This window comes from Salminus brasiliensis, chromosome 13, assembly GCF_030463535.1.
Source record: "Salminus brasiliensis chromosome 13, fSalBra1.hap2, whole genome shotgun sequence".
In the NCBI taxonomy this organism is placed as follows: domain Eukaryota; kingdom Metazoa; phylum Chordata; class Actinopteri; order Characiformes; family Bryconidae; genus Salminus; species Salminus brasiliensis.
Genome location: NC_132890.1, coordinates 19,713,341 through 19,728,318, shown reverse-complemented (window position 1 = coordinate 19,728,318; position 14,978 = coordinate 19,713,341). Strand labels below are relative to the sequence as shown.

The window sequence follows — 14,978 nt, the reverse complement described above, 5'->3', positions numbered from 1 at the left end:
GAGTGTCAAAATCAAAAGTTATTTAATGTGTATTTTTTTTAACTTTTAAAACACCTGGTGTTTCGTTGTCAAGCAGTTATACTGAATATGTATATTTTTTATGTCACTTAAGTTTAAAGTTCGTAGAGCATTAGTTCACAGACAAATGTGGTAGAATATTCAAAGTCTATTTACTTACACTTACAATAGTTCCATTGTAGAACAGTTAAGTACACTTAACACAAAGTTGTACTATTGCACTATTTCTGTACAATTAAAATATAATAAGTCCAAAACCAGTTTTTCTATTTTAGCACTGTTGAACTGCAAAGATCATTATTTTGGAAACAACTACACTTTAATGCACTGTAGAATCATGGAGATTAGTACACTTGAGTCTTCTTTATTTTCCTTTGGATAGGGTTGGAAGAGCCTTATGGTTTGGTGCTAGGGGTAGGGCTAATATAGACTTAAAAGTTGTATCTAGGTTTAGGATTGGGCTAGCCATAGAGCTTGGAGCTAAGGTAAGGGTTGTGATACCTTTAGGGATTGCAGCTAGTGTTGGGTTAGGTAAAGTCTTAATTTTTTAACGAAGTACTAAACTTTGGAGAGTTTTATGGTTCGGAGCTAGGGTTACAGCCATAGAGCATTGAGGTATGTTAAAGTTGTTACCCGCTAAAGGTTTTGGGGCTGGGCTTAGGTTTAGAAAAGGCTTTAGGGTTATATCTCACATTAGGGTTGTGAAACCATAAGGGTTTAAATCTAGACTTAGGTTTAGAGTAGGCTTGAGGGCCGTATTTAGGGTCAAGGTTGGAAGAACCTCATGGTTTGGAGTTAGGTTAAGTGTTTGTAAAGACTTAGCATTTTGAGTTAGGGTTCGGGTTTTGAAAGCCTTAGAGTTTAAGACTATTTTTATGGTTAGAATATGCTTAAGGGTTATATCAAAGGTTAGGGTTTGCAGAGTCTAAAGTATTGGAGCTAAAGTTAGGGTTTTAAAAGCTTTAGGGTTTTCCTCTAGAGTTAGGGTTTTTACAGCCTAAGGGGACTGATGTAAGGTTAGTGTTGTAGTAGCTTTAGGGTTTGGAGCTAGGATAAAGGTCAGTATATATTTGGAGAATAAGGCTATGCTACTGGTTCTGAGACCCCAAGGGTTTGAAGCTAGGCTTAAGATTAGTATATGGGCTCAAGGGTTGTACCTAGGGTTACCCTAGTGAAAAACAAAACAGTGCGTCTCTGTATTTACTAGCAAATTTATGGGAGAATTTCTCCCCTTTTGATGATTCTGACCAACTCCAACAACTGAATCTGCTGTGCTGGTTCAGTCATCTACAGTAGGTTTAATTGTCATATACAAAATATTTAGTAAAACATCTTTTTTCCCTTTGGTTCCTAGCACAACCTATTTGCATACTGGGTGTTTACTTCCACTTCACTCACCATCAACGTAAGGCATTTCCTCCTAAGACACCTTCCCTTTAGTGTGCCCTTGTAATGTATATAGAGTTACAGTTTACTGTCCACAATGTTGAATTCAGTGAATGCAATTTGTTTCTTTTCCCATTACAAATCTATATTTGTTTATGAAGATTTAAACAGTTTATATGTCTTGTTGACTTTAGTTTATTAGAAAAACAGGATTGGAATTATGAGTTAGTGTCTAAACAAATAGATATTTAATTTGTATTTTATTAAACTTCTAAAACACCCAGTGTTTCAGTGTCAAGTAGTTATACTGAATATTATTGTTGTTTAAAATTTTACTTAAGTTTAAAGTATGTACAGTATTAGTTCACAGACAAATGTGGTAGTATATTCAAAGTCTACCTACTTACACCTACAATAGTCCCACTGTGGTACAGGTAAGTACACTTAACACAAGGTTGTGCTATTGCACTACTTCTGTACAATTAAAGTATGATATGTCCAAAACCAGTCTATTTTAGCACTTTTGAAGTGCAAAGATCATTATTTTGGCAACAACTACAATTTAATGCACTGTAGAATCATGGAGATTAGTATACTTGGGTCTACGTTATTTTCCTTTGGATAGGGGTTGGAGAGCCTTATGGTTTGGAGCTAGGGATAGGGCAGATATAGACTTAAGAGTTGTATCTAAAATTAGGATTGGGCTAGCCTTAGAGTTTGGAGCTAAGGTTAGGGTCGGTACAGCCATGGAGCATTGAGGTATGTTAAAGGTGTTAGCCCCTAAGGTTTTGGAGCTGGGCTTAGGTTTAGAATAGGCTTCAGGGTTACATTAGGGTTGTGAAGCCGTAAGGGTTTAAAGCTAGACTTAGGTTTAGAGTAAGCTTGAGGGCCGTATTTGGGGTCAGGGTTGAAATAACCTCATGGTTTGGAGTTAGGTTAAGTGTTTGTAGGGACTTGGCATTTTGAGTTAGGGTTCGGGTTGTAAGAGCCTTAGACTTTAAGTCTATTTTCTATGGTTAGAATATGATTAGGTTATATCAAGGTTATATCAAAGGTTTTGGTTTGCAGAGTCTAAAGTATTGGAGCTAAAGTTAGGGTTTTAAAAGCTTTAGGGTTTTCATCTAGAGTTAGGGTTTTTACAGCCTAAGGGGACTGATGTAAGGTTAGTGTTGTTATAGCTTTAGGGTTTGGAGCTAAGATAAGGGTCAGTATATGTCTGGAGAATAAGTCTATGCTAAGGGTTCTGAGCCCCGAAGGGTTTGAAGCTAGGCTTAAGATTAGTATATGGGCTCAAGGTATCTATGGTTACTCTAGTGAAAAACAAAACAGTGCATCTTGTAAGGGGTAGCTCTAGGGCAAGGCCTCCTCCTACCATCAGGGGGAGGCCCCGAGTCACCCCAGACAGTAATTGAGCCTAATTCCTTACACCTGGGCAGTAGGCTATATAGGCACACAGATCCAGTTGCCCCACTGCTGGATCTTTTGACTCTGGTCGTGTGTGTGTGTCTATGTCAGTCAGTAGTCTCGAGTTAAAGGCTGAGTGGGTGTTACTCCCCTTCATGTGTTTCTCCTGAGTCTGCGGCAGAGCGGCAGAGCGGCAGAGCGTTGGTCTCGCGACATGGCGGCCTGAGTTCAAGTCCTGAGTGGATTTATTTACCGTTTCCATTTTGCCTGCTCTAAGATGAAAGACTCTGCACTTGGGGCCGTTGGTCACGTGATCATGACCCCCAGAGCGCTACGCTGGTGAACCTGGAGGCTGTAGAGGGTTCCTCCTCCAGTGTTCGCTGGCATTTGAGCAGCATCCATCCCGCTTTCCATCAGAGCGTGCTAAGGTGGCGTATATCATCTCTCTCCTCACCGGGAGGGCAGGGGTCCCGCCTCCTACAACTGCATCAGGGAAAAAGGTCGGTGGCTGATTAGGCCATCGAATTCTGCACGCTATCGGCGGAGAGCGGATGGAATGCCAGCGCTCTCACCTCAGCTTTCCACCATGGTCTAAGTGCAGAGCTCAAGGATGAGCTGGCCTACCGTGACCCTCCCACCTCCCTCGATCGACTCATTGAGTTTGCCCAACAGGTTGATAACCGTCTCGAGTAGAGGCAAAGGGCGCGGGCTGTTAGAGCCTCCCGAGTTCCTCGGGGCCCATCTGCTGTCTCAGGCTCTCTTCGGGGGGTAGAGGAGCCTCTCGGCAGTAGGGCCCAGACCATGCAGCTGGGACACACTCGCCTGCCACGGCAGGAGTGCGAGGCCCGCATGCGCGAAGGCAGGTGCCTCTACTGCGGGATCTCTGGGCACCTCCGTGCTGCTTGCCCAGAACTCTTGGGGAAATGCCAACGTCCTTCAGGGGAGGAGAGACCACCAACGGACTTGTCGCTTCTCCCTCGGGCCCAGGGGGTGTTCCTCAATGCCACGCTAGTATCAGGGTTGTCTGAGGTCCGCCTGCCTGCCAGTTCTGCCGCTGGTCCCCTTGAGGGAGCCCATGCCCATAGCAGCCATAGGCGGTCGGTCACTGGAGCCCGGGGTGGTGTCCTCCTCACACCAAGCAGATAGTGTTTTTCATTATCAGTGCTCCTGACTCGCAGTTGGTGCTGGGTTTCCCTTGGCTCCAGCGTCATAACCCCCATGTGGACTGGCTATCCTGGTCTGTCTTGGCATGGGGGCCAGTCTGTCGGTCCTCATGCCTCAAGACCCCTAGGGTTACTGTGGGTACTGACACCAGTCCTGAAGGTTTTGACTCCTCACAAGTCCCAAAGGAGTACTGGGACCTTTGGGAGGTGTTTAGTAAATGGCAGGCCCAGCTGCTGCCCCCCCACAGACCCTTTGACATCGCTATTACCCCCTCCCTGGCACTACCCCCCCAGGGGTAGGCTGTTTTCGTTGTCGGCACCAGAGCATCAGGCAATGGAGGACTATGTCCAGGAGGCCTTGGCCTTAGGGTTCATCCGGCCATCCAGTTCCCCAGCTGGGGCCGGCTTCTTCTTCGTGGGGAAGGCCTTTGAGTCACTGCAGCAGGCCTCCATCTTCACCAAGCTGGACCTGTGCAGTACCTACAACCTGGTCAGGGTCAAAGAGGGTGATGAGTGGAAGACCGTAAGGGGTAGCTCTAGAGCAAGGCCTCCTCCTGCCACCAGGGGGAGGTCCCGAGTCACCCCAGCTAGTAATTGAGCCCAATTCCCTACATCTGGGCAGTAGGCTATATAGACACACAGATCCAATTGCCCCACTGCTGGATCTTTTAACTCTGGTCGTGTGTGTGTCTGTGTCAGTCAGTAGTCTCGAGTTGAAGGCTGAGTGGGTGTCACTCCCCTTCATGTACATGTACAAAGATAAATGTGTTGACAACAAAATCACACAAAAATCATCAATGGAAATCAAATTTATTAACCAATGGAGGCCTGGATTTGGAGTCACACACAAAATTAAAGTGGAAAAACACTACAGGCTGATGCTCCTGCTGAGGGATCTCCTCCCAGACCTGGACTACAGCATCCACCAACTCCTGGACAGTCTTTGGTGCAACGTGACGTTGGTGGATGGAGCGAGACATGATGTCCCAGATGTGCTCAATCGGATTCAGGTCTGGGGAAAGGGCGGGCCAGTCCATAGCTTCAATGGCTTCATCTTGCAGGAACTGCTGACACACTCCAGCCACATGAGGTCTAGCATTGTCCTGCATTAGGAGGAACCCAGGGCCAACTGCACCAGCATATGGTCTCACAAGGGGTCTGAGGATCTCATCTCGGTACCTAATGGCAGTCAGGCTACCTCTGGCGAGCACATGTGCGGCCCTCCAAAGAAATGCCACCTCACACCATTACTGACCCACTGCCAAACCGGTTATGCTTAAGGATGTTGCAGACAGGAGATTGCTCTCCACAGCGTCTCCAGACTCTGTCACGTCTGTCACATGCTCAGTTTGAACCTGCTTTCATCTGTGAAGAGCACAGGGCGTCAGTGGCAAATTTGCCAACCCTGGTGTTCTCTGGCAAATGCCAAGCGTCCTGCACGGTGTTGGGCTGTGAGCACAACCCCCATCTGTGGACGTCGGGCCCTCATACCATCCTCATGGAGTCGGTTTCTAACTGTTTGTGCAGACACATGCACATTTGTGGCCTGCTGAAGGTCATTTTGCAGGGCTCTGGCAGTGCTCCTCCTGTTCCTCCTTGCACAAAGGTGGAGGTAACCACTCCTTTATTGAGTGTCTTGCTAATTGCCAATAATTTCCACCTGTTGTCTATTCCATTTGCACAACAGCATGTGAAATTGATTGTCAATCAGTGTTGCTTCCTAAGTGGACAGTTTGATTTCACAGAAGTTTGATTTACTTGGAGTTATATTGTGTTGTTTAAGTGTTCCCTTTATTTTTTGAGCAGTGTACATTACAAGGGAACACTTAAGGAAAAGTAGCTTGGGAGGAATAGCCTCATATTGATGGTGAGTGAAGTGGAAATGCACACCCAGTATGCAAATAAGCTTACCTTAGATATAACCCTTAAGCATATTCTAACCATAAAAAATAGTCTTAAACTCTAAGGCTCTCTCAACCATAACTCAAAATGCGAAGTTCCTACAAAAACTAAAACTAACTCCAAACCCTGAGGCTCTTTAACCCTGACCCTCAAGCTCAAGTCTACTCTAAGGGTGTCTAAGGGTCAGTATTTTTCTGGAGAAAAGAGCTATGCTAAGGGTTTTGAGACCCTAAGGGTTTGAAGCTAGGCTTAAGATCAGTATAGGGGCTCAAGGGTTGTGTCTAGGGTTACCCTTGTGAAAAACAAAACTGTGCATCATTGTATTTACTAGAAAATGTATAGCAGAATTTCTCCCGTATTGATGTTTCTGAACAATTCCAACAACTGAGTCAGCTGTGCTGGTTCAGTCATATACAGTGGGTTCATGTGTTATATACAACATATTTGACTAAAACATACATTTTCCCATTGGTTCCTGGCACTACCTATTTGCATACTGGGTGTGTATTTCAACTTCACTTACCATCAATATAATGCAATACCTTGCAAGCTACCTTCCACTAAATGTTCCCTTGTAATGTATGTAGTATTATGATTCTCAGACCACAGTATTAAATTCAGTAAGAGCAAATTGCTACCCTTTCTATTACAAAATTATGTTGTAGGTGTTTATGAAGATTTAAAGTGGTAATATGTTCTGCTTACCTTAGACTTAAAAATCAAACATGATTGTAAATCTTGAGTTAGTGTCTTGATAAAAAAAAAATGTAATTTGTATTTTAGGACACTTCTTATTCACCCATTATTTTATTGTCAAGCAGGTATACTGCATATTAAATTTGTCTAAATTCTCTTTAAAGTATGTAGAACATTAGTTCACAGACGCATGTGGTAGTATTTAGAAAGTTTTTTTTAAACATCTACAATATTTACAAAATATTTACAATAGTTCCATTGTAGTAGAGTTAAGTACACTTAACAAAAAGTTGTTATTGCACTATTTAGGTAAAATTAAAGTATAATAAGTCCAAAACCGGTTTTTCTATTTTAGCACTCTTGATGTGCAAAGATCATTATTTTCGGAAACAACTACACTTTAATGCACTGTGAAATAATTGAGATCAGTAAACTTAAGGTAAGGGTTGTGATACCTTTAGGGCTCCTAGCTAGTGTTAGGGTTAGTAGAGTCTTAAGTGATTGAGGTAGGATTAGACTTGTGAGAGCTCCAGGGTTTGGAGCTAGGGTTAGGGTCAGTACGGCTGGGTTAGGGTTTAAAGCTAGCCTTATGTTTAGAATAGGCTTGAGGGTCGTATTTAGGGTTAGGGTTGGAAGAGCCTCATGGTTTGGAGTTAGGTTAGGTGTTTGTTGGGACTTAGCGTTTTGAGTTAGCCTTGGAGTTTAAGACTAAAAGCCTTAGAGTTTAAGACTATTTTTTTCATGGTCAGAATATGCTTAACAGTTTTATCTAAGGTTAGGGTTTGGAGAGTCTAAGGTATTGGAGCTAAAGTTAGGGTTTTAAAAGCTTTAGGGTTTTCATCTAGAGTTAGGGTTTTTACAGCCTAAGGAGACTGATGTAAGGTTAGTGTTGTGGGAGCTTTAGGGTTTGGAGCTAGGATAAGGCTCAGTATAGTTCTGGAAAATAGGGCTATGCTATTGGTTCTGAGACCCTAGGGGGTTTGAGGCTAGGCTTAAGATTAAAATATAGGCTCAAGGGTTGAATCTAGGGTTACCCTAGTGAAAAACAAAATTGTACATCATTGTGTTTACTAGCAAATTTATATTATAAAATCTCCCCTATTGATGTTTCTGAACAATTCCCACAACCGAGTCAGCTGTGCTGGTTCAGTCATATACAGTGGGTTTATGTGTCTCATACAAACTTTAGGAATAAAACATACATTTACCCTTTTCTAGCACAACCTATTTGCATACTGGGTGTGTACTTCCACTTCACTCACCATCAATGTAAGGCCTTGCAATGTATAAGATATTATAGTTATCTGACCAGAGTATTTAATTCAGATTCAGAAATGAACTAATTGTTCATTTTTCTATTGAATAATTATGTAGTAAGTGTTTATGATTATTTAAATTAGCAGTTTGTCTTGTTGACTTTAGTCTAAAAAGCAGGATTGTATTCTTGACTTGGTGTCTTAATAAAAAAGAGATTTAATTTGTACTTCTAATACACCCAGTGTTTCATAGTCAAGCAGTTACACTGAATATTACATTTGTTTTAATTTCTCTCAAGTTTAAAGTATGTAGAGCATTAGTTCACAAACACACGTGGTAGTACTTTTTTTTTTTTTACTTATATTTGCAATAGTTCCATTGTAGTAGAGTTAAGTACACTTAACAAAAAGTTGTGTTCTTGTACTATTTAGGTATAATTAAAACATAAGTCCAAAACCAGTTTTTCTATTATAGCATTTATGAAGTGCAAAGATCATTATTTTGGCAACAACTACACTTTAATGCAATGTAGAATAATTAAGATTAGTATACTTTGGTCTACTTTATTATGCTAGGATAGGGTTGGGAGAGCCTTATGGTTTGGAGCTAGGGATTGGGCTAATATAGACACCTTAATGCCCTGATGTTCGCTCAGCCCAGCTCTCCACTGCCCTGCTGTTATGGTTCTGCTGTTAGTTCTGTAATGATGCACTCCTACCACACTATATATACATACTTAATCAGCATGGACTTTAACATTAACACTGAGCATATGTCCATCACCTGCTCACACTCATACTTCATAACCTGTTCCTACATTAGCTTTACCCTTTATTAGCTTTCGATCTAGTTCTTTGTGTAATGTTATTTGTTTGTTTGTTTGTTGGCCAGATACAACCCTGAAGCCAGAGGGGTTCCCCGGACTGAGTCATGGTTTCTCAAAAGGTTTCTTCCTCTTAGTATGAGGGAGTTTTTACTTGGCATTGTTGCTACCACCTCCATTGTGGTGCTTGCTCAGAAGAGGCGTGGACCTGGATCTCTGTAAAGCGCTTTGTGACATTTGTTGTGAAAGACACTATATAAATAAATAAACTTTGGATAAACACTGAACATTGATGAGCCTGATGGGTTGAAGTTAGGATAAGTGTTTGTAGGGACTTTTATAGAGACTTTTTTCAGTTAGGGTTAGGGTTGTGAGAGTCTTCGAGTTTAAGACTACATTTATGGTTAGAATATGCTTAAGGGTTTTATATATATATATATATATATATATATATATATATATATATATATATATATATATATATATATGGAGAGTCAAAGGTATTGGAGCTAAAGTTAGGGCTTTACAAACTTTAGGGGTTTCATCTAGAGTTAGGGTTTGTACAGCCTAAGGGGACTGATGTAAGGTATTGCGGGAGATTTAGGGTTTGGAGCTAGGATAAGGGTATAGTTTTGGAAAAAAGAGATATGCTAATGGTTCTAAATATTTCCTTGTAATCTATACATTAATAAAGTTCCCAGACCTCATTGTTGAAGCCAATAAGAGCAAATTGCTCCTTTGTCTGTTCAGAATTATGTTGTAGATGTTTATGAAGATTTAAATTGGCCATATGTCTTGTTGCTCTTAGTGTGAACAAAATCCAGGATTGGAATCTGGAGTGTCTTAATAAAAAGATATTTAATTTGTATTTTAGTACACTTAGTGTTTCATATTCAATACTGCATATTAAATATGTTTGAATTTCACTTAAAATGCCACATGCAGTAGTATATTTAAAGTCTACTTAATTAAACTAACAAGAGTTCCATTGTAGTAAAGTTAAGTCCACTTAACACAAAGTTATGGTTTTGCAGTTTTTCTGTACAATGCAAGTATAATAAGTCCAAAAATATATATTTTAGCACTCTTGGAGTGCAAAGATCATTATTTTGGCAACAACCACACTTAAGTGCACTTAAGAATAACTGAAATAGTATTCTTGAATCTACTTTATTTTCCTTTTAATAGGGTTGGGAGAACCTTTTGATTTGGAGCTAGAGATAGGGCTAAAATAGACTTAAGAGTTGTATCTAGGGTTAGGCTAGCCTTAAAGTTTGGAGCTAAGGTAAGAGATGTGATAGCTTCATGGTTTGCAGCTAGTGTTAGGGTTAGTTCAGTCTTAGGTGATTGAGATAGGGTTAGGCTTGTGAGTACAGCCATACAGCATTTGATGTATGTTTAGAGTTGTTTGACCCCAAGGGTTTTAGGCTTAGGTTTCAGGGTTCTATATCGCCTTGGGGTTGTGAAACCGTAAGGGTTTGGAGCCAGGCTAATATAGACTTAAGAGCTGTATCTAGCGTTAGGGTTCGGCTAGCCTTAGAGTTTGGAGCTAAGGTAAGAGTTGTGATAGCTTTACGGTTTACAGCTAGTGTTATAGTTAATTTAGTTATACTTAAAATAGTTCTATTGAAGTACAGTTGAGTACACGTAATACTATATTGTGCTTTTGCATTGTTTCTGTACAATTAAAGTATAATGAGTTTTTCTATTTTAGCACTCTATTTGCATTCTGGGTGTGACGTCCAGTGAGCAAGCTAACAGCAACAGTGTCAAGGAAAAACTCACTCAGAGCTGGAGGAAAAAACCCTGTACAATGGTAATTCTTGGTATCACAGCTTTAATACAAAGCTCTTTGCCAAAATACAGTAATATGACTATTATCTCTCCAATGCCCAAGTCCATTGTTATTGGTAATCATACCAATTTAAAAGCATCCTGGCTTAATGGTATTTCCAGATTGTTTTTATGCAACACTACATTTTTATAACACTAAGCCTTAGCTTGAGACAGCTGGCCTTACTAAAACCTGTATTTAGTTACCAAGATACTCACCTCTCCTTCACCTCATATCATGGCCCGTCCCTGCTTGAGGGGCCTCTTTCAAAGCATCACTATATAGGTTTTAGTAAGGCCAGCTGTGTCAAGCTAAGGCTTAGTGTTATAAAAATGTAGTGTTGCATAAAAACAATCTGGATAAGCGGGTCCAAACAATCACATTGTATGGTAAAAAAATATGCGTAGGAGTTATAGCATCACAATAAGAGAGAAGGACAGTATATAAGACACAAGCAGAACCAGGGGTATTCAGACTGCTTTGGCGAGATGCTGGCTGTCTCAGGCTAACATATTATACTGCATAGTGCCTTAGTCTTTATATCCTTTAAAAACCTTATGGGGAAATAAAGTTTGTATTCTGCCTTTCATTGACTTCGGAGATGGATTCATTTATGCATAATTTCTTTATGAGCGTATTAGCTGCTTGGACAAAATAGAGATGAAAAACACAGACAGTAGCAGTAGCGAGAGGGTGGACAGCTGGTCTGAAGCCGGTAGCAGGACAGCCCAGTGATCAGTCTTCCATTAGTCTCAAATAATCTTAGCGATTAGTGAGAGGATCATGGTAAATATGCATTGATAAAATGTTTCTGTTCAAACCAACACATTTACAGTACATAATAGTCACACCTTCTGCATTTAAGCATAAATGGATATGCAAATACTTCTGACCATCAATGTAAAAGGGCACTAAATAAAGAAATCAAGAATATTTAAATTGTGAAGACGGATGTCTGAATAAATATGTTCATCCACCAGAAAACAATTTTGTCTCTGCACAATAATAAAGTATCTTGTCTGCAACAATATTTATATTTTTTTGTCCAGCAGCTCCTTTTCCTCGTAAAAGAAGATGGTGTAGCTGCTGAGTGGTGATCTAGCTGCTGCATGAACTTGGATCTTAGTGGGACAGTGGTGATGCATGCAAATTCTTGCTTCCACCTACAAACATTTAACAATGCCATAAAAAATATAAGCTGTATGTTCAACAGCTAATTATGGATTTATAAAAACATGAATGTAAATATCCAACAAATCAAATGGTATTTTTACTTCGTAAATTTCATTTTAGTTTATGTACCACTTGCTAGAGTAAGGTATTATGCACCCTTCTAAACTATTAACCAATAAAGTAATCATTTGTTCAGGATGAGGGCACCTTTTACACAATTATTCTTCCCCAAATATTTTTTAATTTGCAAGATGGCATTGTATGTACCACTACTAAAAAGCCATAAAAATTAGAACAAGTCTTTAAGCTCAGAAATGTTCTTACAGAGAGATGTTGTGTAACAATATATTCAGAAAACCTTTTGCATTGACTTTTAATGTCAAGTTAAAAAGGTTTTTTTCTTCTCCAGTACAGTTGTTGTTATGGATGTTTTTGCATGACAGCAACAATATGTGTTTATTAGCAGACTGGTAAAACAATATATGATGTTTAATGATTATTGACAGTTGGGTCTTTTGCGAGCTGATGGAACCCGAAGCCAGACCCCCCCCCCCCCCCCTGCCAGGTAGAGTATGATTGGATGATCAGGAGGAGCCGGGGTGGTGGTGGGGTGCAAGTTTTCGTCACAAGAATGAGAAGGGAGAGAAACGGTTTTATAGTGTGTAGAAATGGAGGGGAGGAGTTTGGGCGTGGTCCTTTTCCCAAACTTTCAGTTATTACATAACTCCATTTTGCGAATGCGGATCACGCTAGCTGAGGCAAGAAGGAGAACTCGAGAAATTTGGGCTGGAGTTCTGGGGGGCTTCGAGCTGATGGGTCCCGAAGCCAGACGCCAAAAGTTCCCGCTTACAGTGAGGCAAATTACTCATGTGATAGTCTGAGGTCGTTAAGATTAATGCGGATGTAGGTGTGATAGGCTTGGGAAAACCAACAGCCAAGACGTTGGATGGTGTGGTCGGGAAGTCCTTGAGGGGAAGCTGTAAAGGCTGCATCAATTCTGAAAACGACCAGAGAAATTATTAGAAGGGTAACCGCTGAGAGAGAGAACGTGTCGGAGGTGAGTGTGGAACCAATGACGGGTTATGGCGGATCCAGCTTCCATGACGAAAAGTGGGTCTGTTGATTAAGCATTCTGTGAGAACCTTCTGTTGATATGATGTACGAGGGGTTCATATGGAATGAGTTGTGACTGTAGCTTAAAAAGGTAGACGGAGTGGTTTTCCCCTGTTGATTAGTTTTACTTCGTTTAAGGTTGAAAATTAGAGTATGTGAATCAAAGATGTTGAGGTCTCATATGAGGGGATAAGCAGAAGAATTGGATGCCACTGAAGCTGATGTAAATTCTGAACATTTGAGGAAACCAAAGAAGGCTAAAAGAAAAATGGCTTTGAGTGTAGGGGAGATGGTAGCCGAGTAATGACCGGAACGGAGTGTCTGTAAGCAGTGCCATAGGACATCTGAAGTGATGGGTGATCTTTGCGGTGGAAGACGAGGTTCTGACTTTTTAATTCCTTTGAGAAGAAGCAAGATCTGGGGGTGGTTAGAGGACGAATGAAAATTAATTAAGGCCTGCTTGAGGCGCTAAGGATCTGAATTTCTGAAATTAAAAATGAGAGAGAATCAGCAATTGGCATTTGATCAGCCCGGGACATGAATGGCCCTAAGAATGTATTTGTGTATTACTGAATGCCAAGTGAGGCAACGGATAAAGGGTGTGAAAAATAAGGTTTTGGATCTTTTGGATTGGACTTTATTGATTATGTGAACAGTGGGGAGATTATCATGGTGGATTTGGATTGCCTTTCCTGTCCACGCATGTTCCCAAAGAAGGGCGGTGACGACGACTGGGTAGAGCTCCCAGAGGGCTGAAGAATCATCAGGCCCGGACGCGAGGCGAATGAACTGAGTACGCCAGGGAGAGGCAAACCAGCAACCATTATAGCAGACCCCAAAGCCGGTAGAAGGAGCCGCGTATGTAAAGAGCTGAATGTCCGCAGGGTCGCCGATGACATCTTCATAAAAGAAGGATATGCCATTCCAGTGACGAAGCAAGGCAAGCCAAAACTTGAGCTCCAGGAGGCAGAAGTCGTCCAACATGACTGTGTGATGCAAGAATTGGACTGAAGACGCGAGGTCAAGGAGCGACCCTGTGGAATGATTTGAGTTGCGTAGTTAAGGTGGCCCAGATGGGAGAGGAGCTGCTGTTTGGTACAGTTAGGAGAATTGAGAAAAATGGAGAGAGACTGAATAATGCGGTCATGCTTCTCCTGAGGAAGGGAGGCTTGGAACAAAACGGAGTCCAAGGTGATGCCAAGGAACGCATGGTTCCCATGTTTTTCTCATCAGAGAGGGGAATCCCCAGGCAACGAAAGGTGTTGGAAAGGGCTGTGAGACTGCATGCCAGGGGTGCAGAAGGGGGGGTCGATGACTAGAAAATCATCAAGGAGGGGAGGACAAAAGGCAACCATTGTACGTTAAGCAGAATCCAACAGAGGGCCTCAGTGAGGGTATTAAAAGATTTTGGACTACTTTTACAACCAAAGGTAAGGCGAACTGAAGAGAGACCCCAAAGAGATGCCAGAAATCAGAGTGGAGAGGTAGGACCTTGAAGGCGGAGACAACATGAGCCTTGGACAGCCAAGCACCATGGCCAGCCAGTTTAATCAAGGCGATGACTTGTATTACACACATTAGTGAAAGAATGGGTTACCACCCTAATGAGTTCACTGAATTTTATTTTTACTGTAAAAGGATGGCACAGTTGCCACGTCTGTTTAGGAGCCACAGCAACTTAGCCATGAAGTGTCAGACCACATAAAGATGTGCTGTGTAGAGTGCAGAAAAGTCTCCAACCCTCAGCTGACTCGATAACTGCAGAGCTCCAAACCTGCTGTTAGAGGTGCAAATGGGGTGCAACTCCATATTAGTGCCTATGGATTAAGAATGGGATGGCATAAGAGCTGTAGGTCCCAAAATGTTTGTCCAAATAAATAGAACGTTTTTAAGAAGTTCCATTTCAGCAAGTTTTTTTAATGGATTGGAGGAAAAAATTCCTAATTCAACAGGTTTTAGTTTTTTTGTTTTTTAACTTAGGCTGTGTTAGAAAGACAGCCTACTAAGATGATGAACTAGATGTAACTCTATTATTAATCTCACTGACGTTCACCAAACTCATGCCTTTCTGCTTGACCCACATTTACTAAATAAGCAACTGAGCATGTGCAGCCTCTGTCCTATGGGAAATCGTGCAGTTCATTAAGCTCTGTTGCATAGAATTCTAATACACATTACATGAGGTTGCAATATGCCATGGTATGTGGTA

At 41.4% G+C, this 14,978-nt stretch overlaps 1 pseudogene; it reads right to left on the bottom strand.

Moving 5' to 3' along the window:
- Positions 1-11,514: 11,514 nt before the first annotated feature.
- On the bottom strand, positions 11,515-14,347 carry LOC140575486 (uncharacterized; annotated as a pseudogene).
- Positions 14,348-14,978: the final 631 nt, after the last annotated feature.